Here is a 19,101-nt window from a genome sequence, read left to right on the forward strand (position 1 = left end):
CTAGGCAGGCTACGCTTTGTATCACCGCTTTCCAGAATACGCACACAGCTGAAAACCTCTTACGGCAACTGAGGAAGATCATCGCGGAATGGCTTACCCCAATTGGACTCTCCTGTGGATTTGTGGCATCGGACAACGCCAGCAATATTGTGTGTGCATTAAATATGGGCAAATTCCAGCACGTCCCATGTTTTGCACATACCTTGAATTTGGTGGTGCAGAATTTTTTAAAAAACGACAGGGGCGTGCAAGAGATGCTGTCGGTGGCCAGAAGAATTGCGGGACACTTTCGGCGTACAGGCACCACGTACAGAAGACTGGAGCACCACCAAAAACTACTGAACCTGCCCTGCCATCATCTGAAGCAAGAAGTGGTAACGAGGTGGAATTCAACCCTCTATATGCTTCAGAGGTTGGAGGAGCAGCAAAAGGCCATTCGAGCCTATACAATTGAGCACAATATAGTAGGTGGAATGCACCTGTCTCAAGCGCAGTGGAGAATGATTTCAACGTTGTGCAAGGATCTGATGCCCTTTGAACTTGCCACACGTGAAGTCAGTTCAGACACTGCCAGCCTGAGTCAGGTCATTCCCCTCATCAGGCTTTTGCAGAAGAAGCTGGAGACATTGAAGGAGGAGCTAACACGGAGCGATTCCGCTAGGCATGTGGGACTTGTGGATGGAGCCCTTAATTCGCTTAACAAGGATTCACGGGTGGTCAATCTGTTGAAATCAGAGCACTACATTTTGGCCACCGTGCTCGATCCTAGATTTAAAGCCTACCTTGGATCTCTCTTTCCGGCAGACACAAGTCTGCTGGGGTTGAAAGACCTGCTGGTGACAAAATTGTCAAGTCAAGCGGAACGCGACCTGTCAACATCTCCTCCTTCACATTCTCCCGCAACTGGGGGTGCGAGGAAAAGGCTCAGAATTCCGAGCCCACCCGCTGGCGGTGATGCAGGGCAGTCTGGAGCGACTGCTGATGCTGACATCTGGTCCGGACTGAAGGACCTGACAATGATTACGGACATGTCGTCTACTGTCACTGCATATGATTCTCTCAACATTGATAGAATGGTGGAGGATTATATGAGTGACCGCATCCAAGTAGGCACGTCACACAGTCCGTACTTATACTGGCAGGAAAAAGAGGCAATTTGGAGGCCCTTGCACAAACTGGCTTTATTCTACCTAAGTTGCCCTCCCACAAGTGTGTACTCCGAAAGAGTGTTTAGTGCCGCCGCTCACCTTGTCAGCAATCGGCGTACGAGGTTACATCCAGAAAATGTGGAGAAGATGATGTTCATTAAAATGAATTATAATCAATTCCTCCGCGGAGACATTGACCAGCAGCAATTGCCTCCACAAAGTACACAGGGAGCTGAGATGGTGGATTCCAGTGGGGACGAATTGATAATCTGTGAGGAGGGGGATGTACACGGTGATATATCGGAGGGTGATGATGAGGTGGACATCTTGCCTCTGTAGAGCCAGTTTGTGCAAGGAGAGATTAATTGCTTCTTTTTTGGGGGGGGGTCCAAACCAACCCGTCATATCAGTCACAGTCGTGTGGCAGACCCTGTCACTGAAATGATGGGTTGGTTAAAGTGTGCATGTCCTGTTTTGTTTATACAACATAAGGGTGGGTGGGAGGGCCCAAGGACAATTCCATCTTGCACCTCTTTTTTCTTTTCTTTTTCTTTGCATCATGTGCTGATTGGGGAGGGTTTTTTGGAAGGGACATCCTGCGTGACACTGCAGTGCCACTCCTAAATGGGCCCGGTGTTTGTGTCGGCCACTAGGGTCGCTAATCTTACTCACACAGTCAGCTACCTCATTGCGCCTCTTTTTTTCTTTGCGTCATGTGCTGTTTGGGGAGGGTTTTTTGGAAGGGACATCCTGCGTGACACTGCAGTGCCACTCCTAGATGGGCCCGGTGTTTGTGTCGGCCACTAGGGTCGCTAATCTTACTCACACAGCTACCTCATTGCGCCTCTTTTTTTCTTTGCGTCATGTGCTGTTTGGGGAGGGTTTTTTGGAAGGGACATCCTGCGTGACACTGCAGTGCCACTCCTAGATGGGCCCGGTGTTTGTGTCGGCCACTAGGGTCGCTAATCTTACTCACACAGCTACCTCATTGCGCCTCTTTTTTTCTTTGCGTCATGTGCTGTTTGGGGAGGGTTTTTTGGAAGGGCCATCCTGCGTGACACTGCAGTGCCACTCCTAGATGGGCCCGGTGTTTGTGTCGGCCACTAGGGTCGCTAATCTTACTCACACAGCTACCTCATTGCGCCTCTTTTTTTCTTTGCGTCATGTGCTGTTTGGGGAGGGTTTTTTGGAAGGGACATCCTGCGTGACACTGCAGTGCCACTCCTAGATGGGCCCGGTGTTTGTGTCGGCCACTAGGGTCGCTTATCTTACTCACACAGCGACCTCGGTGCAAATTTTAGGACTAAAAATAATATTGTGAGGTGTGAGGTATTCAGAATAGACTGAAAATGAGTGTAAATTATGGTTTTTGAGGTTAATAATACTTTGGGATCAAAATGACCCCCAAATTCTATGATTTAAGCTGTTTTTTAGTGTTTTTTGAAAAAAACACCCGAATCCAAAACACACCCGAATCCGACAAAAAAAATTCGGTGAGGTTTTGCCAAAACGCGTTCGAACCCAAAACAGGGCCGCGGAACCGAACCAAAAACCAAAACACAAAACCCGAAAAATTTCAGGCGCTCATCTCTAACAATCATGTTTGTGTTTTTTCTTTCTTTCTTCCATCCTTTGTAATATCATATTAAATATTAAGGTAGCAGTTTATAATCAATGACTAATGACATAAGAAAAGGAAAAAAAACAGTATACAAAGATACTCCAGGTGAGGCTTGAACTCACAACCTCGGCATTGCTCAACAGATACTGTCTTATAAGTACCGCATGCTGACCAATTGCGCCACTGGAGCTCTTTGCAGCATTGATTGGTTATGCTAGATGTGGATTTTATTCAATACAATCAGTACAGTCATAAGAATTGAAAAAGAAAATCATTTTTGGTGATGAATGATGAGCAACAAAGGAACATGCATGCCAGATGGCACTTGAATAAGCTGTCCACGGTGATAGAAAAGGTTTAAAAAACAACAACAACAATGTTATCATAATTAATGTCATATTTTAGCTTCTGTGGTCATTTTTTACAAGCTAAATACTGCAAGACTGTTTTACAGTTGAAGCAAGGATAAAATATCAACTCTAGTGATGAGACACTTGCTGTAATGACTTCCAACTCAGATGGGACTTAAACCCACAACCACTGGCTTAGGAGTACAGTGCCTTATACATTGTGCCAGTGGTGCTCACTGATGTCCTAATTTAAGACTGTTAGGTTTTTAATAGTCAATTATTTATTTTTGATGAAAAAGTGAAGCTGTTTACTGTGTTCTTTGCATTACCAAGTCCAGCAAGAAATGTGCTGGTACTATCCAGAGCTGTCAGTATGGATTATCATGCTATATTGCAGAAAATCAATTTGATGCAACTGCATTACCAAGAGTATGTTAATCTTTTCCATTGCTGTTTTGTTGGCTGACTGAAGGAAGATATGCAATGCATTTGAACCAAAGCAGATGTGTGCTGACAACTTAAATGCACAATCATGTTTGTGTTTTTTCTTTCTTTCTTTCTTTCTTTCTTTCTTCCATCCTTTGTAATATCATATTAAATATTAAGGTAGCAGTTTATAATCAATGACTAATGACATAAGAAAAGGAAAAAAAACAGTATACAAAGATGCTCCAGGTGAGGCTTGACCTCACAACCTTGGCATTGCTTAACAGATACTGTCTTATAAGTTTCACTTGCTGACCAATTGCGCCACTGGAGCACTTTGCAGCATTAATTGGTTATGCTAGATGTGGATTTTATTCAATACAATCAGTACATTCATAAGAATTGAAAAAGAAAATCATTTTTGGTGAAGAATGATGAGCAACAAAGGAACATGCATGCCAGATGGCACTTGAATAAGCTGTCCACGGTGATAGAAAAGGTTTAAAAAACAAAAACAACAATGTTATCATAATAAATATCATATTTTAGCTTCTGTGGTCATTTTTTACAAGCTAAACACTGCAAGACTGTTTTACAGTTGAAGCAAGGATAAAATATCAACTCTAGTGATGAGACACTTGCTGTAATGACTTCCAACTCAGACGGGACTTAAACCCACAACCACTGGCTTAGGAGAACAGTGCCTTATCCGTTATGCCAGTGGTGCTTACTGATGTCCTTATTTAAGACTGATAGGTTTTTAATAGTCAATTATTTATTTTTGAAAAAAAGTGAAGCTGTTTACTGTGTTCTTTGCATTACCAAGTCCAGCAAGAAATGTGCTGGTACTATCCAGAGCTGTCAGTATGGATTATCATGCTATATTGCAGAAAATCAATTTGATGCAACTGCTTTACCAACAGTATGTTAATCTTTTCCATTGCTGTTTTGTTGGCTGACTGGAGGAAGATATGCAGTGCATTTGAACCAAAGCAGATGTGTGCTGACAACTTAAATGCACAATCATGTTTGTGTGTTTTCTTTCTTTCTTCCATCCTTTGTAATATCATATTAAATATTAAGGTAGCAGTTTATAATCAATGACTAATGACATAAAAAAAGGAAAAAAAACATTATACAAAGCTGCTCCAGGTGAGGCTTGAACTCACAACCTCGGCATTGCTCAACAGATACTGTATTATAAGTACCGCGCGCTGACCAATTGCGCCACTGGAGCACTTTGCAGCATTAATTGGTTATGCTAGATGTGGATTTTATTCAATACAATCAGTACAGTCATAAGAATTGAAAAAGAAAATCATTTTTGGTGATGAATGATGAGCAACAAAGGAACATGCATGCCAGATGGCACTTGAATAAGCTGTCCACTGTGATAGAAAAGGTTTAAAAAACAACAACAACAATGTTATAATAATTAATGTCATATTTTAGCTTCCGTGGTCATTTTTTACAAGTTAAACACTGCAAGACTTTTTTACAGTTGAAGCAAGGATAAAATATAAACTCTAGTGATGAGACACTTGCTGTAATGACTTCCAACTCATACGGGACTTAAACCCACAACCACTGGCTTAGGAGAACAGTGCCTTATCCATTATGCCAGTGGTGCTTACTGATGTCCTTATTTAAGACTGATAGGTTTTTAAGAGTCAATTATTTATTTTTGGGGAAAAATTGAAGCTGTTTACTGTGTTCTTTGCATTACCAAGTCCAGCAAGAAATGTGCTGGTACTATCCAGAGCTGTCAGTATAGATTATCATGCTATATTGCAGAAAATCAATTTGATGCAACTGCTTTACCAACAGTATGTTATTCTTTTCCATTGCTGTTTTGTTGGCTGACTGAAGGAAGATATGCAGTGCATTTGAACCAAAGCAGATGTGTGCTGACAACTTAAATGCACAATCATGTTTGTGTTTTTTCTTTCTTTCTTCCATCCTTTGTAATATCATATTAAATATTAAGGTAGCAGTTTATAATCAATGACTAATGACATAAGAAAAGGAAAAAAAACAGTATACAAAGATGCTCCAGGTGAGGCTTGACCTCACAACCTTGGCATTGCTTACCAGATACTGTCTTATAAGTTTCACGTGCTGACCAATTGCGCCACTGGAGCACTTTGCAGCATTAATTGGTTATGCTAGATGTGGATTTTATTCAATACAATCAGTACATTCGTAAGAATTGAAAAAGAAAATCATTTTTGGTGATGAATGATGAGCAACAAAGGAACATGCATGCCAGATGGCACTTGAATAAGCTGTCCACGGTGATAGAAAAGGTTTAAAAAACAACAACAACAATGTTATCATAATAAATGTCATATTTTAGCTTCTGTGGTCATTTTTTACAAGCTAAACACTGCAAGACTGTTTTACAGTTGAAGCAAGGATAAAATATCAACTCTAGTGATGAGACACTTGCTGTAATGACTTCCAACTCAGACGGGACTTAAACCCACAACCACTGGCTTAGGAGAACAGTGCCTTATCCGTTATGCCAGTGGTGCTTACTGATGTACTTATTTAAGACTGATAGGTTTTTAATAGTCAATTATTTATTTTTGAAAAAAAGTAAAGCTGTTTACTGTGTTCTTTGCATTACCAAGTCCAGCAAGAAATGTGCTGGTACTATCCAGAGCTGTCAGTATGGATTATCATGCTATATTGCAGAAAATCAATTTGATGCAACTGCTTTACCAACAGTATGTTAATCTTTTCCAATGCTGTTTTGTTGGCTGACTGAAGGAAGATATGCAGTGCATTTGAACCAAAGCAGATGTGTGCTGACAACTTAAATGCACAATCATGTTTGTGTGTTTTCTTTCTTTCTTCCATCCTTTGTAATATCATATTAAATATTAAGGTAGCAGTTTATAATCAATGACTAATGACATAAAAAAAGGAAAAAAAAACATTATACAAAGCTGCTCCAGGTGAGGCTTGAACTCACAACCTCGGCATTGCTCAACAGATACTGTATTATAAGTACCGTGCGCTGACCAATTGCGCCACTGGAGCACTTTGCAGCATTAATTGGTTATGCTAGATGTGGATTTTATTCAATACAATCAGTACAGTCATAAGAATTGAAAAAGAAAATCATTTTTGGTGATGAATGATGAGCAACAAAGGAACATGCATGCCAGATGGCACTTGAATAAGCTGTCCACAGTGATAGAAAAGGTTTAAAAAACAACAAAAAAAACAACAATGTTATCATAATTAATGTCATATTTTAGCTTCTGTGGTCATTTTTTACAAGCTAAACACTGCAAGACTGTTTTACAGTTGAAGCAAGGATAAAATATCAACTCTAGTGATGAGACACTTGCTGTAATGACTTCCAACTCAGACGGGACTTAAACCCACAACCACTGGCTTAGGAGTACAGTGCCTTATCCATTATGCCAGTGGTGCTTACTGATGTCCTTATTTAAAACTGATAGGTTTTTAATAGTCAATTATTTATTTTTGAAAAAAGTGAAGCTGTTTACTGTGTTCTTTGCATTACCAAGTCCAGCAAGAAATGTGCTGGTACTATCCAGAGCTGTCAGTATGGATTATCATGCTATATTGCAGAAAATCAATTTGATGCAACTGCTTTACCAACAGTATGTTAATCTTTTCCATTGCTGTTTTGTTAGCTGACTGAAGGAAGATATGCAGTGCATTTGAACCAAAGCAGATGTGTGCTGACAACTTAAATGCACAATCATGTTTGTGTTTTTTCTTTCTTTCTTCCATCCTTTGTAATATCATATTAAATATTAAGGTAGCAGTTTATAATCAATGACTAATGACATAAGAAAAGGAAAAAAAATAGTATACAAAGATGCTCCAGGTGAGGCTTGACCTCACAACCTTGGCATTGCTCAACAGATACTGTCTTATAAGTTTCGCGCGCTGACAAATTGCGCCACTGGAGCACTTTGCAGCATTAGTTGGTTATGCTAGATGTGGATTTTATTCAATACAATCAGTACAGTCATAAGAATTGAAAAAGAAAATCATTTTTGGTGATGAATGATGAGCAACAAAGGAACATGCATGCCAGATGGCACTTGAATAAGCTGTCCACTGTGATAGAAAAGGTTTAAAAAACAACAACAACAATGTTATCATAATTAATGTCATATTTTAGCTTATGTGGTCATTTTTTACAAGCTAAACACTGCAGGACTGTTTTACAGTTGAAGCAAGGATAAAATATAAACTCTAGTGATGAGACACTTGCTGTAATGACTTCCAACTCAGACGGGACTTAAACCCACAACCACTGGCTTAGGAGAACAGTGCCTTATTCATTATGCCAGTGGTGCTTACTGATGTCCTTATTTAAGACTGATAGGGTTTTAATAGTCAATTATTTATTTTTGAAAAAAAATTGAAGCTGTTTACTGTGTTCTTTGCATTACCAAGTCCAGCAAGAAATGTGCTGGTACTATCCAGAGCTGTCAGTATGGATTATCATGCTATATTGCAGAAAATCAATTTGATGCAACTGCTTTACCAACAGTATGTTAATCTTTTCCATTGCTGTTTTGTTGGCTGACTGAAGGAAGATATGCAGTGCATTTGAACCAAAGCAGATGTGTGCTGACAACTTAAATGCACAATCATGTTTGTGTTTTTTCTTTCTTTCTTCCATCCTTTGTAATATCATATTAAATATTAAGGTAGCAGTTTATAATCAATGACTAATGACAAGGAAAAAAAAATAGTATACAAAGATGCTCCAGGTGAGGCTTGAACTCAAAACCTCGGCATTGCTCAACAGATACTGTCTTATAAGTACCGCGCGCAGACCAATTGCGCCACTGGAGCACTTTGTAGTTTTAATTTGTTATGCTAGATGTTGATTTTATTCAATACAATCAGTACAGTTATAAGAATTGAAAAAGAAAATCATTTTTGGTGATGAATGATGAGCAACAAAGGAACATGCATGCCAGATGGCACTTGAATAATCTGCCCACGATGATAGAAAAGGTTTAAAAAAAAACAACAACAATGTTATTTTTGTCATATTTTAGCTTCTGTGGTCATTTTTTACAAGCTAAACACTGCAGGACTGTTTTACAGTTGAAGCAAGGATAAAATATCAACTCTAGTGATGAGGCACTTGCTGTAATGACTTCCAACTCAGACGGGACTTAAACCCACAACCACTGGCTTAGGAGAACAGTGCCTTATCCATTATGCCAGTGGTGCTTACTGATGTCCTTATTTAAGACTGATAGGTTTTTAATAGTCAATTATTTATTTTTGAAAAAAATTGAAGCTGTTTACTGTGTTCTTTGCATTACCAAGTCCAGCAAGAAATGTGCTGGTACTAACCAGAGCTGTCAGTATGGATTATCATGCTATATTGCAGAAAATCAATTTGATGCAACTGCTTTACCAACAGTATGTTAATCTTTTCCATTGCTGTTTTGTTGGCTGACTGAAGGAAGATATGCAGTGCATTTGAACCAAAGCAGATGTGTGCTGACAACTTAAATGCACAATCATGTTTGTGTTTTTTCTTTCTTTCTTCCATCCTTTGTAATATCATATTAAATATTAAGGTAGCAGTTTATAATCAATGACTAATGACATAAGAAAAGGAAAAAAAACAGTATACAAAGATACTCCAGGTGAGGCTTGAACTCACAACCTCAGCATTGCTCAACAGATACTGTCTTATAAGTACCGCGCGCTGACCAATTGCGCCACTGGAGCACTTTGCAGCATTAATTGGTTATGCTAGATGTGGATTTTATTCAATACAATCAGTCTAGTCATAAGAATTGAAAAAGAAAATCATTTTTGGTGATGAATGATGAGCAACAAAGGAAAATGCATGCCAGATGGCACTTGAATAAGCTATCCACGGTGATAGAAAAGGTTTAAATAACAACAACAACAATGTTATAATAATTAATGTCATATTTTAGCTTCTGTGGTCATTTTTTACAAGCTAAACACTGCAAGACTGTTTTACAGTTGAAGCAAGGATAAAATATCAACTCTAGTGATGAGACACTTGCTGTAATGACTTCCACCCCATATGGGACTTGGACCCCCTGGCTTAGGAGGGCAGTGACTTATCCATTATGCCAGTGGTGCTTACTGATGTCCTTATTTAAGACTGATAGGTTTTTAATAGTCAATTATTTATTTTTGAAGAAAAGTGAAGCTGTTTACTGTGTTCTTTGCATTGCCAAGTCCAGCAAGAAATGTGCTGGTACTATCCAGAGCTGTCAGTATGGATTATCATGCTATATTGCAGAAAATCAATTTGATGCAACTGCTTTACCAACAGTATGTTAATCTTTTCCATTGCTGTTTTGTTGGCTGACTGAAGGAAGATATGCAGTGCATTTGAACCAAAGCAGATGTGTGCTGACAACTTAAATGCACAATCATGTTTGTGTTTTTTCTTTCTTTCTTCCATCCTTTGTAATATCATATTAAATATTAAGGTAGCAGTTTATAATCAATGACTAATGACAAGGAAAAAAAACAGTATACAAAGATGTTCCAGGTGAGGCTTGAACTCAAAACCTCGGCATTGCTCAACAGATACTGTCTTATAAGTACCGCGCGCAGACCAATTGCGCCACTGGAGCACTTTGTAGTTTTAATTTGTTATGCTAGATGTGGATTTTATTCAATACAATCAGTACAGTCATAAGAATTGAAAAAGAAAATCATTTTTGGTGATGAATGATGAGCAACAAAGGAACATGCATGCCAGATGGCACTTGAATAATCTGCCCACGATGATAGAAAAGGTTTAAAAAAAAACAACAACAATGTTATTTTTGTCATATTTTAGCTTCTGTGGTCATTTTTTACAAGCTAAACACTGCAAGACTGTTTTACAGTTGAAGCAAGGATAAAATATCAACTCTAGTGATGAGGCACTTGCTGTAATGACTTCCAACTCAGACGGGACTTAAACCCACAACCACTGGCTTAGGAGAACAGTGCCTTATCCATTATGCCAGTTGTGCTTACTGATGTCCTTATTTAAGACTGATAGGTTTTTAATAGTCAATTATTTATTTTTGAAAAAAAGTGAAGCTGTTTACTGTGTTCTTTGCATTACCAAGTCCAGCAAGAAATGTGCTGGTACTAACCAGAGCTGTCAGTATGGATTATCATGCTATATTGCAGAAAATCAATTTGATGCAACTGCTTTACCAACAGTATGTTAATCTTTTCCATTGCTGTTTTGTTGGCTGACTGAAGGAAGATATGCAGTGCATTTGAACCAAAGCAGATGTGTGCTGACAACTTAAATGCACAATCATGTTTGTGTGCTTTCTTTCTTTCTTTCTTTCTTTCTTTCTTCCATCCTTTGTAATATCATATTAAATATTAAGGTAGCAGTTTATAATCAATGACTAATGACAAGGAAAAAAAATAGTATACAAAGATGCTCCAGGTGAGGCTTGAACTCAAAACCTCGGCATTGCTCAACAGATACTGTCTTATAAGTACCGTGCACAGACCAATTGCGCCACTGGAGCACTTTCTAGCATTAATTGGTTATGCTAGATGTGGATTTTATTCAATACAATCAGTACAGTCATAAGAATTGAAAAAGAAAATCATTTTTGGTGATGAATGATGAGCAACAAAGGAACATGCATGCCAGATGGCACTTGAATAATCTGCCCACGATGATAGAAAAGGTTAAAAAAAAAAACAACAACAATGTTATTTTTGTCATATTTTAGCTTCTGTGGTCATTTTTTACAAGCTAAACACTGCAAGACTGTTTTACAGTTGAAGCAAGGATAAAATATCAACTCTAGTGATGAGGCACTTGCTGTAATGACTTCCAACTCAGACGGGACTTAAACCCACAACCACTGGCTTAGGAGAACAGTGCCTTATCCATTATGCCAGTTGTGCTTACTGATGTCCTTATTTAAGACTGATAGGTTTTTAATAGTCAATTATTTATTTTTGAAAAAAAGTGAAGCTGTTTACTGTGTTCTTTGCATTACCAAGTCCAGCAAGAAATGTGCTGGTACTAACCAGAGCTGTCAGTATGGATTATCATGCTATATTGCAGAAAATCAATTTGATGCAACTGCTTTACCAACAGTATGTTAATCTTTTCCATTGCTGTTTTGTTGGCTGACTGAAGGAAGATAAGCAGTGCATTTGAACCAAAGCAGATGTGTGCTGACAACTTAAATGCACAATCATGTTTGTGTGCTTTCTTTCTTTCTTTCTTTCTTTCTTTCTTTCTTCCATCCTTTGTAATATCATATTAAATATTAAGGTAGCAGTTTATAATCAATGACTAATGACAAGGAAAAAAAATAGTATACAAAGATGCTCCAGGTGAGGCTTGAACTCAAAACCTCGGCATTGCTCAACAGATACTGTCTTATAAGTACCGTGCACAGACCAATTGCGCCACTGGAGCACTTTCTAGCATTAATTGGTTATGCTAGATGTGGATTTTATTCAATACAATCAGTACAGTCATAAGAATTGAAAAAGAAAATCATTTTTGGTGATGAATGATGAGCAACAAAGGAACATGCATGCCAGATGGCACTTGAATAAGCTGTCCACGGTGATAGAAAAGGTTTAAAAAAAAACAACAACAATGTTATTTTTGTCATATTTTAGCTTCTGTGGTCATTTTTTACAAGCTAAGCACTGCAAGACTGTTTTACTGTTGAAGCAAGGATAAAATATCAACTCTAGTGATGAGGCACTTGCTGTAATGACTTCCAACTCAGACGGGACTTAAACCCACAACCACTGGCTTAGGAGAACAGTGCCTTATCCATTATGGCAGTGGTGCTTACTGATGTCCTTATTTAAGACTGATAGGTTTTTAATAGTCAATTATTTATTTTTGAAAAAAAGTGAAGCTGTTTACTGTGTTCTTTGCATTACCAAGTCCAGCAAGAAATGTGCTGGTACTAACCAGAGCTGTCAGTATGGATTATCATGCTATATTGCAGAAAATCAATTTGATGCAACTGCTTTACCAACAGTATGTTAATCTTTTCCATTGCTGTTTTGTTGACTGACTGAAGGAAGATATGCAGTGCATTTGAACCAAAGCAGATGTGTGCTGACAACTTAAATGCACAATCATGTTTGTGTTTTTTCTTTCTTTCTTCCATCCTTTGTAATATCATATTAAATATTAAGGTAGCAGTTTATAATCAATGACTAATGACATAAGAAAAGGAAAAAAAACAGTATACAAAGATGCTCCAGGTGAGGCTTGAACTCACAACCTCAGCATTGCTCAACAGATACTGTCTTATATGTACCACGCGCTGACCAATTGCGCCACTGGAGCACTTTGCAGCATTAATTGGTTATGCTAGATGTGGATTTTATTCAATACAATCAGTACAGTCATAAGAATTGAAAAAGAAAATCATTTTTGGTGATGAATGATGAGCAACAAAGGAAAATGCATGCCAGATGGCACTTGAATAAGCTGTCCACGGTGATAGAAAAGGTTTAAATAACAACAACAACAACAATGTTATAATAATTAATGTCATATTTTAGCTTCTGTGGTCATTTTTTACAAGCTAAACACTGCAAGACTGTTTTACAGTTGAAGCAAGGATAAAATATCAACTCTAGTGATGAGACACTTGCTGTAATGACTTCCACCCCATATGGGACTTGGACCTCCTGGCTTAGGAGGGCAGTGACTTATCCATTATGCCAGTGGTGCTTACTGATGTCCTTATTTAAGACTGATAGGTTTTTAAGAGTCAATTATTTATTTTTGAAGAAAAGTGAAGCTGTTTACTGTGTTCTTTGCATTGCCAAGTCCAGCAAGAAATGTGCTGGTACTATCCAGAGCTGTCAGTATGGATTATCATGCTATATTGCAGAAAATCAATTTGATGCAACTGCTTTACCAACAGTATGTTAATCTTTTCCACTGCTGTTTTGTTGGCTGACTGAAGGAAGATATGCAGTGCATTTGAACCAAAGCAGATGTGTGCTGACAACTTAAATGCACAATCATGTTTGTGTTTTTTCTTTCTTTCTTCCATCCTTTGTAATATCATATTAAATATTAAGGTAGCAGTTTATAATCAATGACTAATGACAAGGAAAAAAAACAGTATACAAAGATGTTCCAGGTGATGCTTGAACTCAAAACCTCGGCAATGCTCAACAGATACTGTCTTATAAGTACCGCGCGCAGACCAATTGCGCCACTGGAGCACTTTGCAGCATTAGTTGGTTATGCTAGATGTGGATTTTATTCAATACAATCAGTACAGTCATAAGAATTGAAAAAGAAAATCATTTTTGGTGATGAATGATGAGCAACAAAGGAACATGCATGCCAGATGGCACTTGAATAAGCTGTCCACGGTGATAGAAAAGGTTTAAAAAAAAAAAACAACAATGTTATTTTTGTCATATTTTAGCTTCTGTGGTCATTTTTTACAAGCTAAGCACTGCAAGACTGTTTTACTGTTGAAGCAAGGATAAAATATCAACTCTAGTGATGAGGCACTTGCTGTAATGACTTCCAACTCAGACGGGACTTAAACCCACAACCACTGGCTTAGGAGAACAGTGCCTTATCCATTATGGCAGTGGTGCTTACTGATGTCCTTATTTAAGACTGATAGGTTTTTAATAGTCAATTATTTATTTTTGAAAAAAAGTGAAGCTGTTTACTGTGTTCTTTGCATTACCAAGTCCAGCAAGAAATGTGCTGGTACTAACCAGAGCTGTCAGTATGGATTATCATGCTATATTGCAGAAAATCAATTTGATGCAACTGCTTTACCAACAGTATGTTAATCTTTTCCATTGCTGTTTTGTTGGCTGACTGAAGGAAGATATGCAGTGCATTTGAACCAAAGCAGATGTGTGCTGACAACTTAAATGCACAATCATGTTTGTGTTTTTTCTTTCTTTCTTCCATCCTTTGTAATATCATATTAAATATTAAGGTAGCAGTTTATAATCAATGACTAATGACATAAGAAAAGGAAAAAAAACAGTATACAAAGATGCTCCAGGTGAGGCTTGAACTCACAACCTCAGCATTGCTCAACAGATACTGTCTTATATGTACCGCGCGCTGACCAATTGCGCCACTGGAGCACTTTGCAGCATTAATTGGTTATGCTAGATGTGGATTTTATTCAATACAATCAGTATAGTCATAAGAATTGAAAAAGAAAATCATTTTTGGTGATGAATGATGAGCAACAAAGGAAAATGCATGCCAGATGGCACTTGAATAAGCTATCCACGGTGATAGAAAAGGTTTAAATAACAACAACAACAACAATGTTATAATAATTAATGTCATATTTTAGCTTCTGTGGTCATTTTTTACAAGCTAAACACTGCAAGACTGTTTTACAGTTGAAGCAAGGATAAAATATCAACTCTAGTGATGAGACACTTGCTGTAATGACTTCCACCCCATATGGGACTTGGACCTCCTGGCTTAGGAGGGCAGTGACTTATCCATTATGCCAGTGGTGCTTACTGATGTCCTTATTTAAGACTGATAGGTTTTTAATAGTCAATTATTTATTTTTGAAGAAAAGTGAAGCTGTTTACTGTGTTCTTTGCATTGCCAAGTCCAGCAAGAAATGTGCTGGTACTATCCAGAGCTGTCAGTATGGATTATCATGCTATATTGCAGAAAATCAATTTGATGCAACTGCTTTACCAACAGTATGTTAATCTTTTCCACTGCTGTTTTGTTGGCTGACTGAAGGAAGATATGCAGTGCATTTGAACCAAAGCAGATGTGTGCTGACAACTTAAATGCACAATCATGTTTGTGTTTTTTCTTTCTTTCTTCCATCCTTTGTAATATCATATTAAATATTAAGGTAGCAGTTTATAATCAATGACTAATGACAAGGAAAAAAAACAGTATACAAAGATGTTCCAGGTGATGCTTGAACTCAAAACCTCGGCAATGCTCAACAGATACTGTCTTATAAGTACCGCGCGCAGACCAATTGCGCCACTGGAGCACTTTGTAGTTTTAATTTGTTATGCTAGATGTGGATTTTATTCAATACAATCAGTACAGTCATAAGAATTGAAAAAGAAAATCATTTTTGGTGATGAATGATGAGCAACAAAGGAACATGCATGCCAGATGGCACTTGAATAATCTGCCCACGATGATAGAAAAGGTTTAAAAAAAAACAACAACAATGTTATTTTTGTCATATTTTAGCTTCTGTGGTCATTTTTTACAAGCTAAACACTGCAAGACTGTTTTACAGTTGAAGCAAGGATAAAATATCAACTCTAGTGATGAGGCACTTGCTGTAATGACTTCCAACTCAGACGGGACTTAAACCCACAACCACTGGCTTAGGAGAACAGTGCCTTATCCATTATGCCAGTTGTGCTTACTGATGTCCTTATTTAAGACTGATAGGTTTTTAATAGTCAATTATTTATTTTTGAAAAAAAGTGAAGCTGTTTACTGTGTTCTTTGCATTACCAAGTCCAGCAAGAAATGTGCTGGTACTAACCAGAGCTGTCAGTATGGATTATCATGCTATATTGCAGAAAATCAATTTGATGCAACTGCTTTACCAACAGTATGTTAATCTTTTCCATTGCTGTTTTGTTGGCTGACTGAAGGAAGATATGCAGTGCATTTGAACCAAAGCAGATGTGTGCTGACAACTTAAATGCACAATCATGTTTGTGTTTTTTCTTTCTTTCTTCCATCCTTTGTAATATCATATTAAATATTAAGGTAGCAGTTTATAATCAATGACTAATGACATAAGAAAAGGAAAAAAACAATGTACAAAGATGCTCCAGGTGAGGCTTGAACTCACAACCTCAGCATTGCTCAACAGATACTGTCTTATAAGTACCGCGCGCTGACCAATTGCGCCACTGGAGCACTTTGCAGCATTTATTGGTTATGCTAGATGTTGATTTTATTCAATACAATCAGTACAGTCATAAGAATTGAAAAAGAAAATCATTTTTGGTGATGAATGATGAGCAACAAAGGAACATGCATGCTAGATGGCACTTGAATAAGCTGTCCACGGTGATAGAAAAGGTTTAAAAAACAACAACAACAATGTTATCATAATTAATGTCATATTTTAGCTTCTGTGGTCATTTTTTACAAGCTAAACACTGCAAGACTGTTTTACAGTTGAAGCAAGGATAAAATATCAACTCTAGTGATGAGACACTTGCTGTAAATAACTTCCAACTCAGACGGGACTTAAACCCACAATCACTGGCTTAGGAGAACAGTGCCTTACCCATTATGCCAGTGGTGCTTACTGATGTCTTTATTTAAGACTGATAGGTTTTTAATAGTCAATTATTTATGTTTGAAAAACATTGAAGCTGTTTACTGTGTTCTTTGCATTACCAAGTCCTGAAAGAAATGTGCTGGTACTATCCAGAGCTCTCAGTATGGATTATCATGCTATATTGCAGAAAATCAATTTGATGCAACTGCTTTACCAACAGTATGTTAATCTTTTCCATTGCTGTTTTGTTGGCTGACTGAAGGAAGATATGCAGTGCATTTGAACCAAAGCAGATGTGTGCTGACAAATTAAATGCACAATCATGTTTGTGTTTTTTCTTTCTTTCTTCCATCCTTTGTAATATCATATTAAATATTAAGGTAGCAGTTTATAATCAATGACTAATGACAAGGGAAAAAAACAGTATACAAAGATGTTCCAGGTGAGGCTTGAACTCAAAACCTCGGCATTGCTCAACAGATACTGTCTTATAAGTACCGCGCGCAGACCAATTGCGCCACTGGAGCACTTTGTAGTTTTAATTTGTTATGCTAGATGTGGATTTTATTCAATACAATCAGTACAGTCATAAGAATTGAAAAAGAAAATCATTTTTGGTGATGAATGATGAGCAACAAAGGAACATGCATGCCAGATGGCACTTGAATAATCTGCCCACGATGATAGAAAAGGTTTAAAAAAAAACAACAACAATGTTATTTTTGTCATATTTTAGCTTCTGTGGTCATTTTTTACAAGCTAAACACTGCAAGACTGTTTTACAGTTGAAGCAAGGATAAAATATCAACTCTAGTGATGAGGCACTTGCTGTAATGACTTCCAACTCAGACGGGACTTAAACCCACAACCACTGGCTTAGGAGAACAGTGCCTTATCCATTATGGCAGTGGTGCTTACTGATGTCCTTATTTAAGACTGATAGGTTTTTAATAGTCAATTATTTATTTTTGAAAAAAAGTGAAGCTGTTTACTGTGTTCTTTGCATTACCAAGTCCAGCAAGAAATGTGCTGGTACTAACCAGAGCTGTCAGTATGGATTATCATGCTATATTGCAGAAAATCAATTTAATGCAACTGCTTTACCAACAGTATGTTAATCTTTTCCATTGCTGTTTTGTTGGCTGACTGAAGGAAGATATGCAGTGCATTTGAACCAAAGCAGATGTGTGCTGACAACTTAAATGCACAATCATGTTTGTGTTTTTTCTTTCTTTCTTCCATCCTTTGTAATATCATATTAAATATTAAGGTAGCAGTTTATAATCAATGACTAATGACATAAGAAAAGGAAAAAAAAACAGTATACAAAAATGCTCCATGTGAGGCTTGAACTCACAACCTCGGCATTGCTCAACAGATTCTGTCTTATAAGTACCGTGCGCTGACTAATTGCGCCACTGGAGCGCTTTTCAGCATTAATTGGTTATGCTAGATGTGGATTTTATTCAATACAATCAGTACAGTCATAAGAATTGAAAAAGAAAATCATTTTTGGTGATGAATGATGAGCAACAAAGGAACATGCATGCCAGATGGCACTTGAATAAGCTGTCCACGGTGATAGAAAAGGTTTAAAAAACAACAACAACAATGTTATCATAATTAATGTCATATTTTAGCTTCTGTGGTCATTTTTTACAAGCTAAACGCTGCAAGACTGTTTTACAGTTGAAGCAAGGATAAAATATCAACTCTAGTGATGAGACACTTGCTGTAATGACTTCCAACTCAGACGGGACTTAAACCAACAACCACTGGCTTAGGAGAACAGTGCCTTACCCATTATGCCAGTGGTGCTTACTGATGTTCTTATTTAGGACAGTTAGGTTTTTAATAGTCAATTATTTATTTTTGAAAAAAATTGAAGCTGTTAACTGTGTTCTTTGCATTACCAAGTCCAGCAAGAAATGTGCTGGTACTATCCAGAGCTGTCAGTATGGATTATCATGCTATATTGCAGAAAATCAATTTGATGCAACTGCTTTACCAACAGTATGTTAATCTTTTCCATTGCTGTTTTGTTGGCTGACTGAAGGAAGATATGCAGTGCATTTGAACCAAAGCAGATGTGTGCTGACAAATTAAATGCACAATCATGTTTGTGTTTTTTCTTTCTTTCTTCCATCCTTTGTAATATCATATTAAATATTAAGGTAGCAGTTTATAATCAATGACTAATGACATAAGAAAAGGAAAAAAAACAGTGTACAAAGATGCTCCAGGTGAGGCTTGAA

At 37.5% G+C, this 19,101-nt stretch overlaps 4 non-coding genes across 4 annotated transcripts; all 4 read right to left on the reverse strand.

Moving 5' to 3' along the window:
• Positions 1–4,689: 4,689 nt before the first annotated feature.
• Positions 4,690–4,782, reverse strand: TRNAI-UAU (transfer RNA isoleucine (anticodon UAU)). The gene is given in 2 exon segments: positions 4,690–4,725; positions 4,745–4,782. It is a non-coding gene; the product is annotated as a tRNA-Ile (tRNA).
• Positions 4,783–6,497: 1,715 nt separating this feature from the next.
• TRNAI-UAU (transfer RNA isoleucine (anticodon UAU)) lies at positions 6,498–6,590 on the reverse strand. The gene is given in 2 exon segments: positions 6,498–6,533; positions 6,553–6,590. It is a non-coding gene; the product is annotated as a tRNA-Ile (tRNA).
• Positions 6,591–9,200: 2,610 nt separating this feature from the next.
• Positions 9,201–9,293, reverse strand: TRNAI-UAU (transfer RNA isoleucine (anticodon UAU)). The gene is given in 2 exon segments: positions 9,201–9,236; positions 9,256–9,293. It is a non-coding gene; the product is annotated as a tRNA-Ile (tRNA).
• A 7,090-nt stretch (positions 9,294–16,383) lies between these two features.
• On the reverse strand, positions 16,384–16,476 carry TRNAI-UAU (transfer RNA isoleucine (anticodon UAU)). The gene is given in 2 exon segments: positions 16,384–16,419; positions 16,439–16,476. It is a non-coding gene; the product is annotated as a tRNA-Ile (tRNA).
• Between the last annotated feature and the right edge of the window lie 2,625 nt (positions 16,477–19,101).

The sequence above is a fragment of the Pseudophryne corroboree genome, unplaced genomic scaffold (genome assembly GCF_028390025.1).
Source record: "Pseudophryne corroboree isolate aPseCor3 unplaced genomic scaffold, aPseCor3.hap2 scaffold_2399, whole genome shotgun sequence".
In the NCBI taxonomy this organism is placed as follows: domain Eukaryota; kingdom Metazoa; phylum Chordata; class Amphibia; order Anura; family Myobatrachidae; genus Pseudophryne; species Pseudophryne corroboree.